The sequence below is a fragment of the Lathamus discolor genome, chromosome 12 (assembly GCF_037157495.1).
Source record: "Lathamus discolor isolate bLatDis1 chromosome 12, bLatDis1.hap1, whole genome shotgun sequence".
In the NCBI taxonomy this organism is placed as follows: domain Eukaryota; kingdom Metazoa; phylum Chordata; class Aves; order Psittaciformes; family Psittacidae; genus Lathamus; species Lathamus discolor.
This window is the reverse complement of record NC_088895.1, coordinates 11987795-12014593: the sequence shown is the minus strand read 5'-3', so window position 1 is coordinate 12014593 and position 26799 is coordinate 11987795. Positions and strand designations below refer to the sequence as shown.

Genomic DNA, 26799 nt, shown 5'->3' with positions numbered 1-26799 from the left:
AGCAGAAAGGAGAATCCCTGGAGTGCTCCCAGCCCCTTGGTATCAAATTGAGCAGAATCTTTTAGTATAATATTTATTTGCTTCAGGGGATACCATCAAAGCTATTACCTTCCTGACCTCTGCCACTGTACCAATCAGACTTTCATATGCAATAGCATCTCCATGGAAGAGATGGGACAAAAGCTCAAAATGAATAGGCAGACCTTCTGTTGCCAGACAATGAAGTATCTCTCCAATGTCAGCAACGCACCAGAGTTGCATCCACTCAAAGGTATCAGGTTTTATCTTCTTGCCTTCATTCAGCAGCAAGAAAAGGCAATAATTAGACTTCCTCGGTCCTCAGGAACACTGTGATGAATAAAGTAATTTGAATTCTAACAATAAAGACAGCAGAAATGTACTTTTCTTCCCTGCTTTATTCTGGATTACTGTCTTGGTAGGATCCCCTCTCTTTCACCTCCAAAGTATTCCACAGGCAAAATCCTGCTGCCATCGATGTCGATGCCAGACTCATTTTTGCCCTCCCGCTGCATAAGAATACAGCCGAAGATCAAACTGCAACATCAAAAATCCCACCATACCTCAGCTCAAAGCAATGTAATAGAATTATTACTCAAGAATACGGGAAATACAGCATTTACTGCACCAACAGTGAAAGCAGTAACTTCGCAAATATTCTTAAGGCTCCCGATGGGCTGGTGATAAAGACAATACAATCATTAAGGAAGGGAGGTAGGGAGGAAGAAGACTGATGAGGAAGAGAGGACACAAGGAGTAAAGCTGTCTACCACCATGCTAAATCAGCCTCAGCAGGATCCGATGAGCTCTCCTGGCACACAAAGTGCTTGCCTGGTTCCTCCTCATCGCCAAAATCTACCTTTGTGCTGTGCCTGCTTATTGGAGGTCTTCAGACGCAGCTGCTGGAGTGAACACAGCCCCAGACCCTAAGCCTGGGGAAAGGAAAAATAGAATACAAGCAACCAACTTAGCTAGTGGATTCAACCACGGTCTGGGAACCAGGAAGCCACTGCTCTCAACAGGACTCAGCACTACTCAGGGTTTCCACAACACTTCATCAACCTTTAACAAGGTTTGGAGAGGTTAAAACACATGCCCATGGTCACAGACCAACCCTTCTCTGGACCTGCTCTAGCACCTCAATGTCTCTCTTGTAATGCGGGGCCCAGAACTGAACACAGGATTCGAGGTGCAGCACCACCAATACCCAGTGCAGGGGGTCAATCACTCCCTTAGTCCTGCTGTAAAGCCGATCCATCCCAGACTGACTCTTCTGGAACAGCAATTGCTCTGGTGCTACATCAATCTATTCTCAAATTCAATTCTCTGTTTCATTTTATGCTGTCAGAACAATCTCTGTGTGTAAGGGGGGGGGGGGGTTAAAGAAATTTTGCCATGGCAATCCCTGGCATAATTGTGGGAAGACTGCACTTCCTGACACTGCCATGCTTATGTGCATCCACACCCACGTGCAGGATTTCCTCCATCAAGCTAATTCTCCACAACAGGTAGAGATAATCTCATTAGGTGGGTTTTAATGAGTGTCATGGCAAAGAACAACAGTAACCACCAGAGGATGATCTCAAGCACTGGCTCCAGATCTGCACTGATACAATGCTTAGGATCCCAATCTCTGGAGGTAATGGCAGTGGGAGACGCAGCCACACGTCTTGAGCAGTTCGTTATGCTTCAAAGACCTTTGAAGATTAGATTTAAAAGCTCTGAAAGTGATTCTGCTCCCGCCATAAGGACATCAGTCACATCTGCCTTCGCTGCTTGCTAAAAACAGGATATTCCTATCGATTGCAAGAGATGAATAAAACAAAAAATAGAACCTTAAAAGCAACAAAATGGCAGGAAACCAGTACTAAGATGGGAAAAAATGTGTTTATAATGAAGTGCCAGGCAGGCAGTAATTCAGACAGCCAAGACACAAGAGGGTTTCTTTTATTACAGACTCAAAACCCAACCATTTCAGCCCTGAGCAAGCACAGAGCAGCCTGGAAGTGCCTGGCATGCAGAGCTTGTCTGGCCACAGCTGTGGCTCCTGGTCCAGCTTCCTGCTTGGCTTTTACAGGAGCTGAGGTTTTGCTGTGAAGTTCCCTTCAGGTTTCTACTTCCCTGTGGTCAACGCTTAAGAGCAGTGTTTTGGCTCAGCCTGCAGGTCCCCAGGCAGGAGCAGGTCCTGATGATGTGCCCATTGGAAAGGTGATGCTCCCAAGAACTCCAAGGGCAGCTGCCCACTACTGCAACCAGGCCCCAAAAAAAGTTGGGTAGAAAACAACCTGGGAAACACACTGGGCAATAGCAAGAACCAAATCATAACCTTAAACCAAAGGGGGCAGCAGGAAAAGGCACCTGGGATCAGCAGCCCTGACCCTGAAGGAGGAACTTTTTAAACTGGACTGGTTAAAAAATCCGATAATGATAAAGTTGCAGCTTGGGCTGCCATTGAGCTGAAATAACCTGCCCCAACCCTTCCAAGAGCAGTGGAACCCAGCTGGCAAACCATGAAGGATGAACACAAGGTTTCACCACATTCAGATCCTAGGGGACACCATGCCAAGTGAGACAGAGGTGACAAAATCACCCCTTCAGACAACTCACTGAGGACAGTGGCCTCTTTCCACCGTCTTGGGACTTGATGGAGGCTCAAAGCTCACTGAGGCTGTTTGCTGCATTGTTCAAACACCACACTGAAGTTTGCCTGCAGACATGATGGCTGCCATGGAGAGAAGAGAAAGCCTTTCCAAAGCAATAGAGCCACGACACAGCTTTGGAATATGGGTGTCAAAACACCAGCTGTGGCCCTGGCACTTACACACATCCAGCCCATTGCTACAGGCAGCCAGAGGTGTTTGAACAGGGATACTCGATGTGCCGGGATTAGCAAGCATCCATTTCGACAGGAGGCTGGATTTGGGGCTGGAAGTTCAGCTTGGTGCCCAATGGGTTTGCCAAACCCCTGTGGCCACACAACCAGGCCCAGTGGCAGTCCGGGGCTGTTTGCAAACCCCAGCATGCAGCCGGCTTCTCCCAGCAAGAGGAAAACAATGGTGATGCAGGACATTTCCAGACTCGCTGCCGTTCCTGCTACAGCCAAGTGGCACATTTGTAGAGGCCGTTATTCAATCCCTGCTCAGGGCTGTAGTAACCATGAGAGCCAGGCACAGGATTTTATACCTCAATTATCTCAAAATCAGGTTCTCAAAGCATCATAATTACGCTCCAGAGTCAATATCCTGCTGCGATGAGTCAGGTCCACCTCTGAGCTATTGCTGCAGGCTCTCTGAAGGCAAACACACAGTGTGCTGCATTTACTTCTGATTTCAACAGTTTCCCTCTCAACAACTTTAAGAAAGTGCCTTTTCTTTAAAGTGGGGGGGGCATCAGGAGCTGCAGAGACTGAATAGATCCTGGCAGTGTTCAAGGCCAAGTTAGATGAAGCCTTGGGTGGGATGGTTTAGTGTGAGGTGTCCCTGCCCATGGCAGGGGGGTTGGAACTGGATGATCTTGAGGTCCTTTCCAACCCGAACTATTCTATGACTCTAAGAGACCCAGCAAAGTCTCTCCATGAGCTTGGTGGTTGGTTGGGTTCTCACTTTATGAACACCAGGGCCAGCCTCCCCAGTACCAAACGAGGTAGCAGAGGACTGATGACAACTGACAGCTTGTAATTAACGACTAAGAGTTAAGCATGAAGGGTGTCTAACCTGTGCCACTGGAGTCCTGGAGGTGAAACCCTGGCCAGGCCCCACAGGCTAGCCCAGAAGAGTATTACAGCAACAATCCTGGCTCCTTGACACATCATTTGGGTCCAGTGCAGGAGAACCACTCACACTGGTGGGTTCAGGCTATAAAGGGCTGTTCCCACCCTGTTCCAAGCTGTGCTGTTATAGCTGTCACTTCAACACCTCATTTCTCACCAGCTCACGTTTCCTGTGTCCAGGCTGCTGAGCACAGGCTTTTTAAGGCTCTGAAATGAGCTGTACCATGGCAGCAACAGCCCACCCTGTGTCACAGCTGCTAGTTTCCATTTTCAAGAGGGAAGAAAAGCCCTAGAAATAGAGAACAGTTATAATGAGCTTTTTCTAGCCTCACAGGAGGTTCATTTTACACTATTATAAAGTTAAAAGACTCACCCTGGGAAGGAAAAAAACCCATCATGGAGGTGGGCAGAGCAGGCAGTAGCAGAGGCAGGTACCAGCCTCAGGTTTTTATCAACCACTGCCTGTTCAAGGCTCTGCTGCCTTTTGAAGTTGAGGAAAATCTCCTCTATGAAAGATCAAACTCATGAGCTGAAGATCAATACCTTTGGCTCAGCTTCTGAACAATCTTCTTTGCAATATTTGCACATAAGTGAGAAATAAGGACAATTACCAAAAACAACCGTAAGAAAACCGAGTCAAACATGCAGTGGCGAAAGGATGAGCAAAGGCATTACCTGCAGACCTCACCTACCTCCCTAAAACACTTTCCTTGGGTCCTTTACATCTCCTTTATCCCCCTAGAATGTGCCTCCTTGAAGAAAGAGACATGAGCATTGGTCCCAGGTGTATCAAACACTTGGGCTTTGGAAGCGACACCAGGCTTAGCAGCCCAGCTGCCTTCCCTCTCACCTGCAGAGTTCCCTGAAGGCGGATATGGGCCCCCCCCAACTGGAAGCACCGCATAGAGAGCGCGCTTGGATTTATTTATGCCATTGGGAGCAGCATCATAAATGCGAAGCAGATCCCTAGGTCCTAAGTCAGCATTTCTAAAGGCAGCCTCGACACTCACACCTTGATTAATGCGGCATTTCTGCTGGCCCAGAAGCCTTGCTCAGCTTCATCTCCCCAGAATATCACAGCTGCAAAGACCATTCCCTTTCTCTGTCACTCAGATCCCATTGTCCACTGTGCCCCCAGCTCTCAGGAGAAGCTTTCCATCAGCACCTGCAAAACATCACTGTGGAAGCCTCCTCAGACCCTGCTCCCCAGCAGTGCCTACCTGACCCTTGGCAAAGGCTGCAGCACACGTAGCCTGAGATCCAACACACGGACCCGTGCGGCCTTGTAACTGCTGCCCACATCCTGCTGCTGTCTACACTGGGAAGCACCACAGAACAGAGAGGAACTTCTTGTCTTGTGAATGCATGACACTTAGCACAGTATCAGCTGGAGCACAAGTCTCCTCTGATCACATGAACGACTGTCACTACATAAAGGTCAAGGGGAAAACGTAATTTATGAGTATTTTCCAATCAGATGCATATTGAATGCTTGTATTTTACCATTCCCTTCCCTCCTCTCTCCTCCCAACCCCACCAAAGTGATCCTGTGCAGGCAGTGGGACTCTTTCAAACAGTGTTCACGTTGAAAGGTTAAAAAACCCCAACATCCTTATTCAGTAACTTTGTGGCTACCATTATTTGCCATAACACTTGACACTACACTCAAAACTGCCTCTCTCATACATGTGTGTGTGCATGAAGCTGAAGAGACAGAATGAGCTTTTAAACCCAGTAGTTTTCAGGGTCATGCTTTCTGAATGGCAGCTGAACATATTTATAAACCCATCAGGCTTGGCAAAACAAATAACCAAAACTCCTTAAAAGCTCACAGTTCACACACTCACTACTCAAAGGCTCCTGTGTCAGTAAGCGATGTTCATTGTAACCGTACAGCTTAATCGTACATCTCATCTGTCACACCTTTCTCAAATGGAAGCTTTCATGCAGATGCTTTCACATATCCATGTTTCACGACTGAGCTTAGATGGCATCTGACAGTGAATCTGCCCTGCCTGCAAAGCCACAGAGTCCTCCCCATGCTGGAGTAGCTGAAGCCTACGGCCGAGGCTGGCAGCCGAGCTGGGAATCCCTGTCCATACCTACAGGCTGCAACGTGGTCAGGGATAAAGGAAGGGGAGGAAGGGGAAAACGCAACATGCATGGAAATCAGCTTTCTCGGGTGCAAACCTCAGGGCAAACTGAAGGGATCTCTCAGAGGCAGACAGCACTGCAATGGGCTGAGGATGAAACACTGCTCGGTAAAGGCAGACGCAGAGCGAGCGAGTTGCATTTACAGTACTTGATCTTTTTCCATTATTAGACACAATTTGACGTCACTTATAGAATTTAAGAGCTCATTGTAAAGCAGACGTTTATTACAACAGAAGAATGGAATCAGTCCAAATGCAATATAGCTACACTGGAGCTATTAAATCTTGTTATAGTTCACTGGGCAGCCAAATACTAGCTTGAAGCAAGGAGAGGGAAGGGGGGGTGAGGAAGAGAAAAAGTAACACCACACCAAAGCATGCACACATACAGCACCTTTTCTCCTTGAAAATTCCATGTTTTTCCATAGTTTCCTATTACTCCTTTGACATCTGGGGAGAGAACTTTACTTCTTTCTGCTTTATAAGGGATGCTGTCGTGCAAAGCAAGCCAGTCCTCTCTATTCACATGCTGACTCCATGGGGACCAGGTGAAGTCCCTCAGCTGAACTTTGGCTGGAAAATTAACATTTCAAGTCCTGCCATGCCTGGAGGTTATGCAATAATGAACTAATAAAGAAGCCATTAAAAGAACTAATATGCAGACTGAAGTCACTGATGAGTTCAGAGGGAAAGACGAACCAGGCTCTAATCCTTTCCCTGATGGTGGGGATCAGGCTGAATATTAATAAGAACACCTCTGAAATGAAAGGTTAAACGTTTCCAAGTAGTCTGCATGAAAAGAGCAGCCACAAAACCCAGTGTCCTGTGGCCTTGCCACAGAGCCAGGCACCAATGTTGAGCTGAGATAAAGGAACTGGGCAGACCTGGCTTTTAACAGGTTCAAATGTCTCAGCATTACAGGCTGGAAACAGGCAGACGTTACATGCACACATATAAATATGTATAGATGTGTCATACATATTTTATAGACACATATATAGATATATATACACATACACAAGGAAACAAAAATAAAAGCAGAATTGACAAAGTGCAGCACATTAGCTGAAAACAGACTGAAAATTGCTGCTGGGCAAGTAAAGACAAATCTATGTAATGCTGCAGCCTGCAGCAATGGACAGTGTTTTCCTTTCATTCCTGGCACATCCATTAGCTGAAGGCCACTGCTATACAGAAGCCTGCACACTCTGGGCAGCCGTGGCAGGGAGATGGGATGCTGGCCAAGTTTATAAAGCAAAACAAACATACCCAATTTCCAGGGTTGCATTGACACTTCACATCTCCAATCGCCCTTCCTGATTGGATTCAGGAGGAGAGTGAGCAGAAGCATGCTTAGTGCAGTCCCCATCCATTACTCAAGGCTTTGTTTGTATTAAGTAGTAAAAAGGCAACAAGAAACACAACCATGCTGGGTTGTCCCAGTGTGGAAGAATCCTTTTACATAGCTCATAGCAAAAAAAGGCATGGGAGAAAGACCAAGAAAGGCCAAGAGTGAACCAGAGTCAAGGATGACCTCACCTATGTAACGCAAGACCCTCTTCTCCATCCCTTCACACCATCCCTCTTCCCCCTCCCCTTTAGTTCCTGCACTGGAAATTAGTGGTTTTCATTACGACAACAAGAGCAGGAAGTCATGAGAGCTCCACTCTTTAATCTTACCAGTAACTATGCATGAAGAGACTGAGGTGTGGGAGCACCCAGCTGAGCACAAACCCAGCCCAGACCTACCATGCTCAGACTGACTTTGAAGACAAACAGCCTTAAAGCTAAAAACTGCTCAGGAAACAGGACTATTTATTTTTCTTTTTAGAGAAAAACTTAGGAATGAAGACAAACACTTCAAGCTGCAGGAACAAGGAATCTTGGAGCCTGCAGATTGTTTGCAGATATAAAAGGCTTTTGCTGTCTAACCTCAGTTATCCTCACTACAGTTCAAACCCCGCTCTTCTTGTGCTAATCTCAGGAGAAGCAGAAAGTGGTTCATTAACCACCTCCTTCCGCAATTCCTCTTTTTCATGTTCAAAGACACATGCGAAGCCTCTCTCCCTTGGCTTTGTTCTTCACCCCTTCTCCCATCGATCCACACCTCTAAGACTGGTGAGAACCACGGGAGTCCTAGAGAACAAGGATAACTTCATTCCTATGGCTCTTGTTCATGTTCCTCTGCATGATACAGGCAGCTGATGGCCGCTCAGTCTGAAACTCATTGCAGCTCCCACAGAATGGGAACCACACCAGTCATTCCCCATCTTACAGCTTATTCCTGGGTCTCTGCACTCATCTTTTCCAAATTACAGCCCACTGCAGACTATTTCTCAAGGTTATTTTGATTTTTATCTCCAAATACTTGCAGATGCACTAAACCTGGTTCTGAGACAGAAAAAATGTTATTTTGGGATTGCAGCAACATTGGACAGACTCTGGATTGCTTCCCTCAGTAACTCCCTATTCCAAATGAAAGGGGACATCAACAGTTACTCTACTCTTTCAGTAGTTACATTCTAGATGGAAATAACATTTTATTACCTCATTTATGCAAACACGTGGAAAAGGAAATGAACATTCAGAGCTGGATTAAAAAGACTATTTCAAAGAGGGAAACACTGTATGATTGTAAAGTCAGTGTTGTAGCACTGTAATAATTCACATCGGTTTCATTAGGCTGAGATTCGCCTTGCCCAAAGGCAAAATAGCGATAGAGAAAATAAGTCCTTCTGCAGCAGAAGAAACTTGTAATGACACCTAAAATTCTTGCACAGGAAGCAGCAGTGAAGGTTGATGAATAATAATGCAGTTGAGATCGAAAGGAAGAGGCCATTTTGCACAAGAGCAGTACATGTTTAATATCACTGTTTCGTCTTCCATCCGTAACACCAACAGATTAACCAGGTTTGCGTGCCTGGGCAATTCCTTTGGAGTTTTGATCTTGGAAATGATTACACTAAATATTTTATAAGTGCCTTTGAAAGTTTTGTTTCCTTTTTAATAAAGGAAAAAGAATGGCTCTTGGAATGCAGCAAGATAATGAAAGTGCACAGATAATCAATAACAATTTTCGGTTCATTATTCAGCACATTTGGGGCTGCTTTCATTCCTTCCCCTCTACCACTCCGTATCCCGCACACAGAGTGATGTAGCACTTTTAAACCATCAGATCTCTTGCTTTTGCAAATCACCCTTAATGGCAACCACAATGTGAACACCCAGCCTCTAATAACACCTCCAGAATTCATAGGTTTCCAGGGGGGTTCAGCTGAGCACATTGCACACTGAGCAGAGGAGGTCAAACTGAACTTACATGGAGCTGGCACTGCTGATGGGGCCAGGTCCTTTGCTTTGCCCCACATCCAGCTGCTGCACCTCTAACTCTCAGGACCATTGCAGGTTTTCCAGGACCTGAGGCAATGTATTCATGCCATTGTATTGCTAGTGGTAAGGACTGAACAGTGCCATGGTGGCTCTGACCAAGGACAGAAACATTTCCATGTGCTGCTAGAAGAGGAGGTACCAGACATACGACGATTAAATCAGGAGCCTTCTGGAAGCAGAAGAGTCCTCCTTGGATGAGGATACCATCTGCCTCTGCCTTCTCACTGGAGAATGCACATTTGCAAAACAAGTGGGGCTGCAGTGGTTTTAAAGCCCTGAAGGAGAGTAGCTTTTCTCAAGAACTATACAATATTGGTTCATGTAACTACCAAAACCCAAGAGTGGCCCAAGCAGCCGAACCCCAATGCTGCTAGAGTTATCTTTCCATTGTGCATCCAGGAGGGATATACAACTTGGCACATTTCCCACAGGGTTTGCATAATGACAAAGACAATTCCTGGTGGTAATTCTTCCTCTAACAACACAGTGACTCACTGGAGCGTGGCTGCCAATGTTTCCCTATGCTACTGCCCAGTCATCCCCAGGGGTGACACGTCCAGGACCAGCACCATCATCCTGGAAGCTGCTGTCACCACTGTGCTTGGCAAGATGAGAAGCCCTGAAGCAAGATGAAAGCCTGAAGCTCCATTTTTACTTCCCTGCACCAAGTTAAAGAGCCCCTTTGCAGCTGGGGAATGTCTCACATGCTTCTTCCAAACTAGGATGCAATGGCCAGTTAGGGCAATGAGATACCCCATGGATACTATCAAGTGTTAATCCACATCCCCAACTCCCACCTCCCCTGGGAAAACACACACGCTCCCAAAAAAACCCTAAAGGACAGGCTATGATTACTTAAAATGTAGCCAAAGCTGGAAATTGAATCCAGGACTTGGGAAGGAGAAACGCAAATGGATGAATCCATCAAACCATGCTCATTCCAAGAGCATAAACAGAGGAAAAGCAGCTACTATACAGAGGCAATTCTCTCTCAGAAAAATCAAAACCTTTTAATTACAGAGTGGAGCTGAATTGGAATCTGCCCAAGAAATCAGAATCCCCACTGTTATCCCCAAACTCCCTTAAGATCTTGACTTCAATTCAGCCAGAAACTTGGAAAAAACACAGTATCTATTGGTGCCTTCTTTTTCTTTTTCCTAAATAATCAAGTTCTCAAGGCAAAGGAATGGAGCTGGACACTCTGGTACATAGACACAATGAAGGAGACAAATTGAACATGTATTTTGCAGTTAGGTACAGGCTGGAGAGACAAAAAGACACAAAACTTAGGATGCCCTGACATATAGTATTGGAAGGAAAATAGAAGTCAGATCACATCTACACCTTCAACGGAAGCAAACTCTAGAAATGAAGTTTCAAGAACATCCACAACAGATACCTGCGAAGCATTTCAAGTGCTATTAAATAAACCCCCAAAACAGCAAACAGAAACCACACACACATTTGGCTTCACCTTCCTGCTATTTTGTGTCTTTTTTAATCACATCTTCAATTCCTCCTTCGAATATACCAACCACCTTCTCAACAGCCCTGGTGCTGCTCTGCCACCACGGCCATCCATCTCTGGATCTCCCACAACACAGAGAAACCTTCAGGAACCTCAAGGCAGAGAAGACCTGCAGTAAAATCAATCATCATAAGGCACAACACGCAGGTGCTGAGACAGAATCCGACTGGAGGAGGTTGATGACACCGCAGACAGTGACACTGTCACTCCCAGGAGGGAAGCTGCACCTTTGTATATTTAACTTCTCTACAAGCTTTTCTGAACACAAGTACAGCGTGTTTCCACATAGCACTTATAAACCCCTCTCTGAATTGAAGTCAGGGCCAGCTGTATAGTCTTGTGTTTGCTTGGTTTTCTTGACAAGCAATTCAATTACCATCTCCATCATTTTGTGGTGAAACAAGATGTGATAGAACTGGGAAAGAAAATGGCACAGTGAAAGGAACATGAGCACCTCCTGGACACCCTCAGTCAAAACCTGCAAGTCCCACCAGGGCAGGCTCTGAATAAAATAGTAGTCAATGATGACTTTACCGCAAGCCAAGGGCAGGAGCAGTGTCTGGCAAGAAAAGAAGAAACAACGCTACTAAAGTGAGTCACCCAACCTGGGTAAGCACACACAGGGTGGCTGCTCCAGACCTGCAACAGCAGTGGTGTCCAGCTGGTGCCGAGCAGCACTCATTCCAGCCACCGCATTGATGCTCTTGGTAGATGCATTAAAGCTCTGCCCTGGCCTCAGGAGCTGGGGCACCTCATCTGCAGGGAAACTGAGGTACAGAGAGAAGAATTAATCTAGTCCAATATCCAAGAGGGAATTAGTGACAGAGCAGATTCAGGAGATTCTGGGTCCAACTTCTCCTGCAGGAAAAGATGTAGAAGCTTCAAGAACTTTCCTGTTTTGTGTAAGTCTGGGTAGATCCGGGTTTGCCTGACTCAGTAACTTGAATGAAGGCTGGCAGAGCTGCTCAGGCAGCCTGCCACCATGGGCAGCTTCACAACACTTGGGATAAGCACAGCCACAACCAAATACTCAGCCCTCCCTCTTCTAGAGGGGGTACACATCTACGGACTGTTTCCATAGATGACAGTGGAAGAAACTAGTCAAGAACAAAAGATGCTCAAACCCTCACTTCAAGCAGTATCCTCAAAGCCCTGTGCAAATAATCCTTGCTGTGGATTACATTATTAAATGTAATTAAGTTGTGCTGTGAACCCAGTAGTGCCATTAATATCTTGGGAATCGCAAAACAAACTCATTTTTCAGCTGTCAAATCCACATGACAAAACTCTGAAGCAATTGCTTTGGCCTTTTGTTTCAACTCATTTTGCTGTTGAACCCCTCCCATAGCCTCTCCCCACTGGGTTCAAAATGCCAGGATCCGGCTCCACTCCACTCCTATCCAGGAAACTACTCTTTATCCTATAGAGCATTTCTGGATGTAATAAAGCATTCAACAGCCATAAACCACATACTGTGGTTTCAGCCCAACAAGGCAAGCAGAGAGCATCCCCAAGGGCAGATTTCTCATGTTGCCTGAGGACTCGTGTGAATTCTGTGTATTTTTATCCCTCAAATTAAATGGGATTTCAACTGTCTTCAACTACAAATCAAACTTCCCAAGCCAATCAGGGTGTCCTACAACAAGGTGTCATTCTGCACATAGGGGACAAAAGAAAAGCAATTCAATGAGGATCAAAAGAAAAGAAACAAAATGGTTTGGGACATCCGAGGCCCATTCAGATAAGCTTTTCTCCTCTGTTGCCATCAAATATCCAAACTGTACCTTTCTTGAAGTGTCCCTTATAAAGAGTGTCACAAAAGCAAATCCACAAAGGGCTACAGCACATTTTCCTTTCATAAGATGCGCCATCGGATGGAAATCTCGTTCCAGCCTGACCACAGCTGAGGAAGCAAAACACGGAGCAGAAAGTGTCAGACCCCATCAGTGCACATTTCAGGGAGAGCTCTTAAGGCCCTGACCAAGTGGTGCAGTTTCCTGGCCTGGCTTTACGATTCTCACTATGGTCTGGCCAGTTGTTTCACACCTCGAGAGCTTCTCCATCCTCACTGTTCTGGCTTCACCTGTCAGCTATCAGATAGCAGCAGTGCTGCACAGCCTTAGCAAGAGCCACACATGCCCTTCATTAAAGGGCATTACAGCTGTGTTTGTATCAGACATAAATCTGCTTTATAAACAGTGACCTGATTCAGGATCTGGACTTTCTTAGATGGCAACACATGTGTGCTGGCCCCTAATGGCAGCACCAGACCTGCCTGATTACGAGAGGTGATGCTCGCCTTCTTTGTCTGCTGCATCTAAAGCTTCTAGAACTGGCAGGTAGAAACCCCAGAACCACCAAAAGCTGCAGGTTTTGGCATATCCAGAAAGGGGTAGGTAAAGGAGTCAAAAGGCTTGAACCTGACCACAACACAACATGAAGAAAAGGACAATTATTCTAAGTGATAAAAGATACCTGCATCCTACACGTAATACAAGTGCCTACAGGTAATACAAGTGTCTGAGGGACAGATAAGTTGGGATAGTTTAGTCCAAAATTCTCTGCAAAAGCTGGCTCAGAGTCATACCAGAAAGCAGCAGCTGAACTGAAATGAACATCCAAGTTCTCACAGCAGGCACCAGACCCTGTTTTCTCATCTCATTTCTATTTTTCTAGTTGCTGCCAACTCAAAATGCTGTAACAAAAAGCCAGCCCATTAGACTTGTTCTTAGAAGTCTTCAGCTCTTACAGATGAAGGTCATATTATCAACAGAGTCCACAAATTGCAGCTGAAGTACATAGAGGAAGCAGTGATGACATAGCCCCAGTTGAATCCGAGTCAGGTCGCTGCAGTCAAAGCAGTGTTTTTCAGCATGTTAATTAATTCTTCAAAGAATGGATTAAGGGGGGTTCTCAGCTAATGGAATGCTTTAAGGAGACAAGCTAAAGGGGATTGTCCATTTTATTAATACAGCAGTTGAACAGCTATTCAACATCTAATAACTGCTCATTAAAAGTCAACTTTCCCCCTTTTCCAGCAGATTACTTGCCCATTTATCAGACACAATACAGCTTCATTAGCCTAAAGTTCAGTCCCTGCTTTTCCACAGCTTTGCTTTTATTTTGTTTGTATCACTAAGCTAAAATCCGGAATGACAGCAAAGTCCAGAAATCAATAACACAAATAGTGCAGTAGTCTTTCACAAGCTCTAAATGGGATTTGGATGCAGCATTCCCAGCGATGCCAACTGCAGCAGCATATACAGTCCATCGCTGTAGAAGCCACACAGGAAACCCTTGGGTCTACCTACACAATGCTCCCAAACACACAAGGCAAAGGCTTGTCCATGAGCTGCACATCATCAAGCAGAGCACACAAATGATGCCTTTTCCCAACAGCTTTTCCACCCAAGTACTACTTACTCAGCAACTCATAGTCCACCTGGAATTGGAGGGTGTCCTTGAAAAGAAGATAAACAGGAATTTCTACTCTTACCAGAAGGTTCCCACCTGAAAACTCAAGGTCTTTCAGGTTAAGCATGACCTTCACAAGCAGAAACGTTGTTTTGTGGCTAAATTCAACTCATGCTGATGCTCTGCAGACCTCAGAGTGGGGCCAGCTGACCACAAGATAGCTACTGCAGCCCAGGGTAGAGGCAGGACAGAAGGGGCAAGCTCTGGGGTAGGGCACCAGCAACATGCAGTCCTCAACACCTCTGATGAAACATCCACCTAAGATGCCTTACGAAGACAGGAGACACTTAGAAGATAAAAACTCCTTAAGGGCAACCTGAAAATAAGTGAATAAACCCAGGAAAGCCCTGTGACTTCAATAGGAAAGGCTGGGCATTACCAAGCACAGAGACACCACACGAGAGCAGTGCGGCAGCAGTGTCTGGCCTCACTGGAGCAACCTCAGACCTCAGCACAGAAGGACTCTACATGGATTTCAGCAAAGGACCAGAGCTCTAGGAAGTCCATAGAAAAGATAACAGAAACCGAAAGAGGTTACAACTAAAGCTAATACCACCCAAAAGCTAAAGCAAACAAAAACATTCCAGCCCATCAGCTCTATCTGCAAAGAGTTATTCAAGCTACTCACAAGACCATAACAGCAATACGCACAGGCTTTAATAGAAAGGGACACCTTTCCTCCAGATCCTGCTCTTGCAATTGTAAGGAATGAATCCAGGCATCAGTAGAAGGGGAAGTTCAGGATATACACAGATCAGTTTCCAAGAGAATATCTGTCACGTCACACAAGATCAACATTTTTGGCCAAGTTGGCAGAAACCAGACAAGCTGCAAATCTACCCAAAAATACCAGTCATGGTAATTAAAAGAAAGAGAAGCAAAGCCTAAGCAATGGCTGCAGTAACAATCCAGACTTGCAGTGGCATCCTGCTAGCATTTTTTATTACATACACCACTGCTAAAGACTGACTCTGTTGCTCAGGTGTGTGATTTGTGTGTTCAGTTTCATGTCATGCAATTAGGATACAAGCCAAGCTTGTTCCACACTGATGCCTTATGGCTTCATCCGTGTGATTTACTAATGTAATTATCACCCTTCACCTCTCTTCAGCACAATACTATGGAGAGTCCAAACTGTGGAAGTCCATTGCACTCAACAGACATATTCATAACACTCACAGAGCAAGCAGGGCACCAAATCATGACCGGCTGGAGAAATCTTGGAGAGAGATTATGGAAACAAAGACAAACTGCCATTGTGCATCAGCTCCATGGTCCATCTCATCTGGTGTGGTGTCTGGGAGCTGTGACACAAGTGCTTCAAAGGACGCCCATAACTTTCACAAGCAGTTATACCATACCTGTCCATGTAGGAAGCATCCAAAGCCCAACCTGCCAGAGGCAGGCTTAGGTTACCTCAGCATAACACACTATATAAAGCTCTGTTTCCTACCAGGAGTAAGAATGCTCTCCAAGGAAGAGCAAGGCAGCTAGAAGGAAAGCAAATCAGAGCATCATTATTTGGGAACAGAAGGATTTTGGATCTGAGGACAGGCCATCAGCTCTCCCAGACTGACAGCTCCACTGGGATGCAGCTCACATCAGAAGCTGGCCAATGTCCCTGACCTTTATTGGAGGTAGTTCCTTGCAAAACCAAGGCAAGAAGGGGCAGAAAAAGGTAACCTGAAACATAAGGCAAAGAAACCACCCCCAACAGGATCAACAATTATGTAAATCCAGGACCTTATCCTCTCTGTTCTCCCACTAAAAGACAAGCCAAGACCAAGCTACCCCTCCTTCCTCAGGACAGCAGTATTTAGCTTCAGCATTTTAATATCATTTATAAAGATCAAAACCATCCAAAAGCCAGTGAAAAACTTAACCTCACTCCATGCTAGAGGTGGAGAGGTGGGAAACTGGATGAATGGATGAGATGCTTCCATGGGCCAGTGGTTCTCCCCATGGCATGAGCCAGAGCACAAACCAGCTCCTGCTCCTGCGCTGACTGAGTAACTGCAGCGGCTGCAGGAGTCAACAGTTGTAAAAGAGAACTTATTTGTGTGACTAAAATGAGCCTGGGTGACTCACAATGGGCTGGGGGAGCCTCGCTGATGAGTTTCATTGTTATGCAGTCACTTTCCACCCTTAATTTTCAAAAATACCCTGAGTGACAATAATGACAATAGAGCATAATAGCCGTAATTAGCTAATGGGAGAGAAAACATCCAAGCTCCAAACTAACCAGAATTGCTGCTTCTAAAAATACAGCACAAGTGATTGATGCACTTGATCCCTGTTGACCACTGAAATTAGAAGAGAAAAATCTTGAGGAGATGGATCATTCTCTTCTGCAAATTCAGCAACAAGATCCCAATAGCCCTATCAGGAGAAAGAACATGAGCAAGCACTGCTCAGGGGGCTGGCTTCCAGGATGATTTACTGCTAAATACATTAGAAGCATCTCCCACTCGCACAATAAATAGGTCTAATTGCATCAAACCAAGCAAATCACTGCCTTCTCAAGCACAGGTTAATGCATTTTTTTCTCCCCAGTGGTCCTTTTTTCCTCTTTAGTACAATGGCAAGCTTTGGAAAACGACTGGTCAGTGAAGTGATGGCTCAATACACGCAATGTGGAAAGTTTTCCTTATATTTTACACAACTGAAGCCATTCAAAGTGATTGAAAGCACCAGCAACACCGAGAAGCCAGTGTGAAGCTTGCTCCACTGTCTTGGTCAATGCAGTCTTGCTAAGCCAGAGGTCAAATTTAGGACAACAGCTACTGCTTCTTAAAGCACTAAAGTCGGCTGGAATCTTTATTTAGGACTAAAGTCCAGTAGCTTTCCTCCAAGTAGGGGATCACATGGAAACTATTCCCTTTGTGGAGTTTATTTTGAGCTGAAAACATTTTCCAGTTTCATGCTGACAGACAGGATTGTAACTACGCTGTGTTACAGCAGAATGACTGCGTTTCCAAGGCCCGTCACAGGGGAAAGCAGAGAAAGCTGAATCGTCCTCTTTACACTATTTGTCCCTGGAAAAGTTTTTACACTTCCATAATGAGGTCCTGTGCTCCTTTAGCTGAAAAGAATCCAAATAAGCAGAGCACTGTTACCTATCCCATCTGCCATCCCAGGCAAGGTGAGATAACCAGATTAGCCAAACCATAATAAACTGACCATATCTGAAGGAGAAGGAATTAATTTTCTCATATTCCTCTGTCTAGCAATCATAACGGTATCAACCTCCCAGACACAGTACTGAGCTCCTCTGGCATTCAGGGACAAATTCCTTCAGCCCCTCTGGAAACCCTAAATTAACCTGTCATATTTATTGGAGAAAATGATCTGCTAAAATGACATGGTAAAAGCATGCAGTAATACCTCTACTTTCACCCACACCTTCACTATAGTCCTCAAAGAGCATCCTTGTGAATAGCCACAGAAAGTCCCCAGGGAGAGGCTCTTCCACTCTCCTCACCCAAGCCAATATTCATCACGTGCAGCACACGGGGGGATTACAAGTGCAAAGAGGATGATTTGCTGGTGTTCCACTCACATCTTTCACTCTGAGAGGCTCAGCACCTCTTACTTCAGGAATGCTGCCAGACCAAGGGCAACAGAAGCATCCAGGAATAAAGCTAATGAACAGGAGGAGGTTGTAAAGGTCCGGCTCAAGAGAAGGGAGTGAACTGCAAGGTGCATTATTTGCACCAAAGGCTGAAATCCCATCTCAGCGCCTTGTCTATGGTTTGAGGTGCCTTAGGACCAATGCTTATCACTTAGAAGTCCTACTCAAAGTGGAAGGGGATTAGATAACTAAATGCATTTATACCTTTAGAGTTCAGCTCCTGTACCCAAAGACACTTACAGCATCTGCCATCTGTACCGAACACTTCTTTGGAAGCAGGTCTCTAAGCCGCTATGGCAGATGAGCATGCACGAAGTTATGGTAACAAGCAGCACAACCCACTTAAAGCTCTTCAACTGTGAAGGTGATTGACAGGATTTCCAGACTAAAAGCCTTGCTCAACACAGAACCATCAGCAAGACAATACCACATGCTTTTTTATCTTGTGAATGGCAAGATGCTGGCTTGCTGGAACACAAGGTGCCTACTTTTTCCCCTTAAGACGCCACGAATCTTGTATGCAGCGCTAAAATCTCTCTGCTGCCCAGCCTGGTGTTCTCTGAGTTGAGAAATACTGGGAAACGGAGTGCTTTGATTCACAGTAAGGACAGCTGAAAGAAGTGTCAGCAGTTTTTATCTGAGAATGCATGTAGCTTTGCACACAGAGCTAGGAACAGTCCCAGTCTCTTTAGGGGTTTTAGCATGGTACCTGTTCTTCTGGAGAAGGTGGTAGAACAAACCTTTCACTCACTCAACAGAAGAGTCCTCCTTGGGGTCAACCACAGAAGCCCCTTTCCTTCCTCCACTTCTCAAACCAACAGCCCCATCCCTAGGACTGCTATTGCCACACACACCAGGAAGTGGTGACTGTAAGGTCCATCCTCAAACCTGCCTCATAATGTCAGCTTCTGGCTTGATCATCTCAACTCCAGGGGATGGAGAAGGCATCTCTTGGATTGTAGTTTCTATAACTGGTCCCCCTCATGTCAAACACCCTCTGCCCCCTTCCCGCAGCACAAACCAGACACAAAATTAGCACAAGCTAAACAACAGAGAGTGACTGTGCTGCAGTCAGGAGGGTTACTACACACCACCCATGACATTTCCATAGAAACCACAGTGGGAAAGAGAAAAGCCTCAAAGAGCTGACAAGTTAAAACACACATGGTGAAAGAAGTAACTCTGGTGGGAAAGAGAGACATGTGCAAGATCCTCCCCAGCCTTCCTTCCAGCAGCTTGGGCATTCAGAGGTAGCACAGTTCACACCAAAGTGATGCCAACAAAACTCTCTGTCAGATCTCTCAGGCTGCCTGATAGGAGCATCCATACTTTCCCAGCAGTGCTATTTCAGAGGACAAACTTGTTTGGCATTATAAGCAGCTTGCTTCCCTGTTACTTACGGGGGTGTTCTTGCTGTTGGTGTCACTAAACAAAAAAGGAACTTTCTTAACTTTTCCTTAGCCTTCCAGAACATAACATTGTCCTCATTAGCAGGATCATTTAAACAAATCAGCAGTGGAAATGTGCAAGAGAAGTAATTCTTTTGGTTAAACAAACCTCCCTTTAGAGAAAAAACACCCAACAAAAACCACATTACCACCAGTAACACACATTTTCCACTGTAAACTAATAAGCCACCCCCAGTAAAAGACCTTAAATGTGTTCCATTACACACTTGCCTACTCCAGAGATGTGGTTTTGTGTGACATCAAAGAAAGAGAAAAGAAGATAAGCAAGAATGCTAAGCAACAGCTTTCCAGTAATTTGGGATGCTCTGCTCTTGTTCGGGAAAACTGGTCATATTCCAGAGCTTGGCAGAGGCACAAACATGCACCGAAGGAGGCTGTTTGCTACAAACTGAACCATTCAGTGAGATGCCTGATCTCCAAACCCTTTCCAGATAGAGGAATAGCATCCACAGCTTGCTCGGTGCTAAGCTCAATTGACTACCCACTACAGCACCTCTCTATAAACACCAGAAATAAAAGCCGAGCCAAATTCCAGAGGTTTGGAAGCAAATCTGGACACAAACACTTTTCAAAAGGTCAGAGATGCCTGGCTCAGGTTCACAGCTCAAAGAACAACTTTCAGTGTGACTGCCACCGGGGCTGTACAAAACCTCCCATAACCAACGCTGTCTTCACACAATGAAAAGCAAACTTGCACACAGTGGCACAACAGGAAGCTGCTGCAGCACTTAGAAGCTGTTCTGCTCTAACAGCCCACCACAAATCAGCTCCAGGAGCGCACACACTCAAAGCACGTGGAAGTTACACCCAGCAGCTCACACTGCTGAATCTTTGCTGTTCCCTCTGCTCAGCTTATCCCAGCCTACGAACAGTGCGGGTCATCAAATCGGGAGCTACAGGAGCAAGAATGCAACGTGTGCATCTTGCTCTCCTATTATGGTTGTGGGTTTATGAGTTGATTGCCCCTGTTTTTCCCTTTGGTAAGCCAGACTTTCACCACTGGCATCTTTCATCCATAGCACATGACTTTCTGCTTAGGAGAAAAAAAGCCATGATTGCTTTTTGGGTCTTGAAAAATACTTTAGTCTGATGGATATGTTTTTGCTGGAATTAGTTTCTAAATATATACTCTACCTACCACTCCATCAAAAGCAGAGCTAAAGACACTAACAAGTCAATACATTAAATGGTTTATCTCATTAGGGGTTTTACAGCTACTTAATACTGAGTTCTGGTAACTGCTGCCTGAATATGTTTATTATTGTAAGTCTCTAAATAAAATAAGATCTGTGTAATTGCATAACTTTTCCTTTCAGATGCATAAAAATGCCACGCTCCAACCAACACCATCATTAGCAAGGAACTAAAAAAAGACCAGCAGAAGCTAAAAAATACAGTAAATGACATTCTCAGAACAGCTTTACTGCTACCATATCTTATAGAAATCCTATCTAAAATTCACATGAGGGGGGGGGAGATATACACAAAAAAAGCAAATCTGGATAGGAGAGAGCAAACACGTTGTGTTCTCTGACAAGCAGGATAATAAAGCGCAATGGCAGGCTAGAATCTGACCTTTAAGGGTCAGTCCCATTTTCCATGCACTGGAGCAGAAGCAAGCAGGGAGGAGAATCAATTCATAAAACCCCATCAGTGTTTACATGGGTAACCAGTGAGAAACGGTTCTTGTACAATTCTCACATTCCTTATCTGGACCAGAAGAAAGTTTTGCATCACTTTGTTGATATTTTGGCATTTAAAGGTTCTGCACATCTGGGAGTTTAAGGCTCTGAAAACAGACGGGCACTTCCATTGCACAGAATAACACACATTCCTCCCTCTCCGGGTACACTGAAGGGCACAGCAGCTCAGCTCACACAGGAGCGTAAGCATTTCTATAGCCAGTAAAAACAAAACGCAAAAGCAAGCTACAAATATAAACCCAACCTGGACTGGGAGCCTGCTGTGCAGGGAACAACCTGTCTGTCCTTTAGCTTTGCTTACCCTCCTGAACAAGAAGTCATTAGAAGATGCTGAGACGTGGAATCAAAGTTGCTGCCACCTTGGTACCTGGAGTAAGGAGCTCATAGCCCACCCTCTTCATCCTCCCCAACCAGGAAGGAATCCAACATTTATTAATATGCGGTCATTAGGAGTCCATGTTAAGCAAAACCAAATAAGCTGCAAATTTAGATAAACTTTATACAGCTTAAGTAAATAAATGAATAAAAAGGAGAAAGCGCCAAGGCTTTTTCTGCTTGCTCGTTTCACTTGGAAAGCCTGGAACATCCACAGGAACTGCCTCAGTATATCCCAGAGCATACTTACTGTTTCTCCCAGGCAAACTTCAAACACCACCCTTTGCCAGAGCTGGCTGGGAACATCACCCTGTGGCTGCCCACCTTTGGGCTGAAACCCCAAGCGAGGCCAACACCATGTGGTGCAGCAAACACGGGTCCTGTGCAAGGTGCTGGGCACTGGCTGCCCTCCTCTAAAATGCTGCTTATCTCACCTGCAGCAAAGATTTCCTTCATTCAGCTCCTCTGGTCTGAGGCTACTTTCTATCGGACTTGGGAAGATGAAAGGAAAGGAGACAGAGAGGCATTGATACAAGTAGAAGTAGTGAACATGCCAGAAATCCAATCAAAACAGATGATAGAGGTTTTAAGGAATCCACCTGAGAGGACAGGAAAAATGTTTCACTTCTAATGATGATCTCTGAAGAAAAAACTCAGTACAGGGGAAATAAAACCAACTCTCAACCAAGTAAGCATTTCTTCCATCTATTTCCATTTCCTTAGCTATGGAAGGTAGGATCACCTTCAGCGCACGTTTGCACACATGACTCAAAAATCAGAAATACCCCTATAATTTAAATCTAAAAGAGGGATTTGAGACACTGTAGACAGAAGATGCTCCCCTTGAAGAGAAAATGCAGCAATCCTCTAATTCTCTTTGAGAAGCTGGGGGTTTTGGGTTGGTTTTTTCCAGGGGTTTTTGTTTAATGGCACACTTCTGCTTTTCACCTTTCTGCCAGCTTCCTTAGAAGAACACAAAACAAGCCTCTGTGACTAATGCTCAGCTTTGCCAGCTGACAAAAACCACTGCATCACCACACCATGGTTAAAATAAAGAGACAACTACAATTTATCTTTGGGGGAGGAGAAAATGTGAAGCACACACCAGTCCCTCTGCCTTCCCCCTCATCCCTGAGCATCACCCAGCACCAACACCCTTCCTGACTCAGGGCTGGTGCTGCTCCCTTTGCTTTGGGGCAGCCTCTGCAGTGCAAGGATGCCCATGGACCAGACGGAAAAGCTACATTAAGGCAGAAAGAAGGAAACAGAACTGCCTCTCTGCCATACAGGAACCACTGTGAGAAGTTGCCATGGAGAAAAGGGAACTGCTGAAGTGCCTTGAGGTACATGGTACCGAGAGACATGACAGCAAACCCAGAGGGAATACAGAAGCAAATGGATTTAAGTGCTCCCACAAACTTGAAGCTTCCAGACAAGAAATTACCAGTAATTACTAATAATACAATTTTCATGCAGCACTCATCAGCATGAACCAGCTCTGTCCTCACAACAAAGAGGAACAACAAAAGCAACAAACAGTTACCAAATTAGCTTATTGAGATCTCTGGGATTTTGTTGAACCTTCATAACCATCAAAATTGGTCTGAACGCACAAACATGATTACATAAAGAGGCCCAGATACCTTCTGGACACAGCAGCATCAGATACAACATCATACTGCAGAAAGCACACTCCAAGGAAGCTGTCTTCCAACGGAGCAAGGGATGATTCCCTGGAGTCACCAATGCTGCTCCTTTGCTGGAAGGACTGCTGCAGAAGAGGAATTTAGGAAGCTCTTCTTCCAGTTTCAAACACACTCCTCTCTAACAGACCACACTCTTACCATATGGCAGAACCGGTTATGCACACTGTCCCAACCACAGCCCATGCAAAGGAAAAATCACCCCAAAATACCTACAGCACAGTTAAGAGGTGCTAAGAGCTCATTTTCCCCGTGTCTATCCCTATTTCCCAACAAAGTACAGTCCCAGAAGGCAAAAAGCCCAATCACAATCAGAGATCAGATACCCTCTTTGTTAAGATGCAGGCACAAGCAATACTGCCTATGAACCAAAGCAGCTTCATCTGTCCAGCAGAACCTGTGTATGTCAGAAATTTAACCTCTAGGAGGAAAAGATCACAAGGCCCCTATGGGTGGTCAGTGAAGAATATGGAATTGTTTCATCAGGAAGGTGAAGCATGTCCTCAAGAGAAGAGAGGTGCAGCAGGACAGACGAGGGCATCATCTCAGAGCTGGGACCCTTTGGAGGCTGCTGTCCCCAGCTGACAGGAGCAGCAGCCAGCCCAGGACACAGCTCATTCCAGAGACATTCTCAGCGCTCAGAAGCAGAGAGCGGTAGCTATCCTCTGTGACTGCATCCACTCCGTTTGCACAATTTCAAGCTCTATAATGATACGGTTCCTGGAAGAGCACTTCTAACTGAATTAGGGACATCTTGTGAGCACGCCCTTGGCAGCAAGAGGACTGCGATGTGGGAAGGCTCCTGACTGCATGATCCAGGCCCTCTGTAATTCAGTTACATGCCCCTTTCAGAGGTGAGAGGCAGGTGTGTTTAAAGCAGATCGCTCCTAAGTTTGTGTTTTGTATTTCTGGGGTTTGGTTTGGTCTGGTTTTTTGCTTTACACCCAACTTTTATTTCTCTAAGGTAATAAAATGAATTGCTGTTCTTTCTCCTTTACCAGCGCTGCTGAGAAAGCCCTCGTACCACAGCAATACTCAAAGAAGTAGCAAGGACTCAGTTTTCCTTCGAACAGGAAGGACAGAGGCTCTAAAGAAGCTTCACCCTACGTTAACCAGGTTTGGCACTGCCCAGACACGCTTGCTTAAGGAATTTTTATGCAGTGGAAGAAGGGATTTTCCACAGCGACAACACTTTACACGGTTGTCCAAACTAAAATACCCATTTGACAGCAGATTCTGTTCATCCTTGAATTCATTCATGCTCTGAAACATGCCCTTAAAAGGAGGGTTTGTTGTTCTTTTGCATGAAGCAAAGCTGTGTTACAGTGTTTGTTTCTGATGGAACAGGGAGGCAGACATCGGGAGGAAGCAAGCTGTGTCTGAAGAGCAGAATTCCTGGCAGATGGGTCAAGAGCAGCAGCTGTGTTCACAGAAAACACATGAATCTTTACATACTTCAGGCTCTCATTTGGAAAACATCGCAAGAGACAGTGTATGACAAGGGGAAAAAGGGCTGGTTTTGACAACAGGCATCAGGGTAGTGTTCTCCCAAACCTTTCCAGTGGGTGCTGCAGATGAATGTCTCACTGGGCAGGGAAAAGGTCAATGTTCATAATGAAGCTTTACTCATTCCTGACAGTACCAAAAATACCATGGAGAAATACGGATCTTTACTACAGTGTGATCCCCATATGCATCAAAACAGCCCACGCTCACCCCGGTCCAAACCGAGCCGCTGCTGCTCCCAATCAGTCTTTAATTTCCTTGGCAGCACTGTAGCCCTGTGCACACCATAAGCACATTTCTCTTCCCCCAGAGAGAGGATAGAGTATCTACACAACACACAAGGGATGTGAAAAGGGAGAACCAAAAGCCCATGCCCTTGATGTGGGGCAGGTGCATAGCACAGGGATGACCAAAGAGGACTGAACCTGAGAAGCCAGAGCCCAACAAGCCTGAAATGACAGAGTTCATGCTTCATACACCATCAACCAGGTGTTACAGTGCTCATTGCACACCACTTTCTGCAGCCAAGGCAAAAACAAGCTCCACAGCTTCTCTGCAAGCTCAGTAAAGGCAAAGGGCTGTTGCTGGATTTACTAAACCGTGTCACGGAAAGAGCTACAGATACCTTATCATCATTGAAATGTTACAGAGATAACGTGTGGTGTTTGCTGCCTCCTGGAAACACAGCTAAGGGCACTTTCATGCTTATTCTGCACCGAAACCACTGCATCAAATGTTTTATGCTACCAGAAGTTCCAAACACCCATCAGAAACAAGAGCATCACGTATTTTGAATTGCCTGGCCTCAACAAGCTCTCTCCAGCCCTTTTTGCACACCATTGTAAATGGATTATTTTCCCCAGGTAGGCCCAGGAAGACCCAGAAATTATTACAAGCAGAGCAAGTAATGAGTTTACCAAAACCCTTATGCCAGTTACGCTTGAAATGCTGCCCTAAATACACTGCTAACGGTAATTAAATAAGCAACAATGTTGTGCTCTCAGGAATTTTTCATTGAAGGACTGGAAAGCACTTTTGTCATGCAATGATGTAAGTGCAGCTTTGCTCTTTCCTCTCAATGAGGATAGGGAGGCAGCACTCCATTTCCAGAGGAGCACTCCATAGGGGAACAAGCACTCTTGTTTTTTCCTTTATAGCTTAGATGCATAGAGGAACACGAAGTGTGATGTGAACATCTGGCTTAGCGAGCACACACAGGAGTGCTGCAATAAGAGGAGGAAGAGCATTAGAAATAATCGTACCAAAGAAAGAGCCAGTCCTATGAGCCTTTTGCAAGACAGCGAGCTAAAGATTACTCCTGAAACACCAGCCTGCTGTAGGGAAGTAAGCAGGGCAGCAGAAGGGTAACACAGTCAGCAACACTGATTATAAAGGAAAATAAATCATCATTCCTATTGCATTTCATAAGATTTCCCTACTGAAAGCACCTCTTCAGGCTGGTGGGAACAGCAGGGTTCAGGAGGATGAGACCACCTCTTAGTGCCTTGATGAACTTCATCCTGCACAGCAAGCCCTGCAATAGAAATACACTCACCTGGGCCAGCAAGCGAGGAGCTGACGAGCAGGAGAGCTGTTTGCTTCATCACATATTCAACAGGGTCATCTCTCCTCAATTGTTATTCCAAGGACTCGGTCCTTCAACTATTTGCTATTTATGCACATTGTTCATCCCAGCCCGCCTCACACTTGTAAGCATTCACAAGCCTTCAGATAAGACTTGCTCTATTCATAAATAGCAGGGCTCAAACAGAGAAAGATCCCAGCATTAGTCAGAGCTATTGAGAGAAGGGAAATTAGATGGAAGGTACAGAGAGAAAGCCTGAGGATGAGTGCTACATATTTAAATGACATTGACATTTCTTCAAAGCCTCATTGGGTTTTTTTATGGCTTGGGGGGTTTCTTTGGTTGATTATTTAAGGCTACAGTTGCAAAGGTAAAATTTTTACCAAAAATGATCAAGCAGCTGTTATTGGCACAGTGGGAGAGGAAAAGGGTAGGGAGAGGCTGAATACCATACAATTAATACCCAAGCTTACTGTGGAACAAGAAAAGTATGAC

General features: G+C 45.3%; 1 protein-coding gene across 11 annotated transcripts in view; it reads right to left on the bottom strand.

Annotated features, from left to right (window-relative positions):
* The window catches only part of PITPNM2 (phosphatidylinositol transfer protein membrane associated 2), a 133283-nt gene that overhangs the window by 66860 nt on the left and 39624 nt on the right, over positions 1-26799 (bottom strand). Inside the window, exon 1 of one of the 11 annotated variants that reach the window (XM_065692427.1) lies at positions 26275-26356. The exons of 9 other annotated variants lie outside the window; for them this stretch is intronic. The gene's annotated coding sequence lies outside the window, so the exon portion shown is untranslated. Of the gene's footprint in view, positions 1-5007; positions 5094-26274; positions 26357-26799 lie in introns of those variants that run through there. One more of the 11 variants, XM_065692426.1, reaches the window with a different exon arrangement.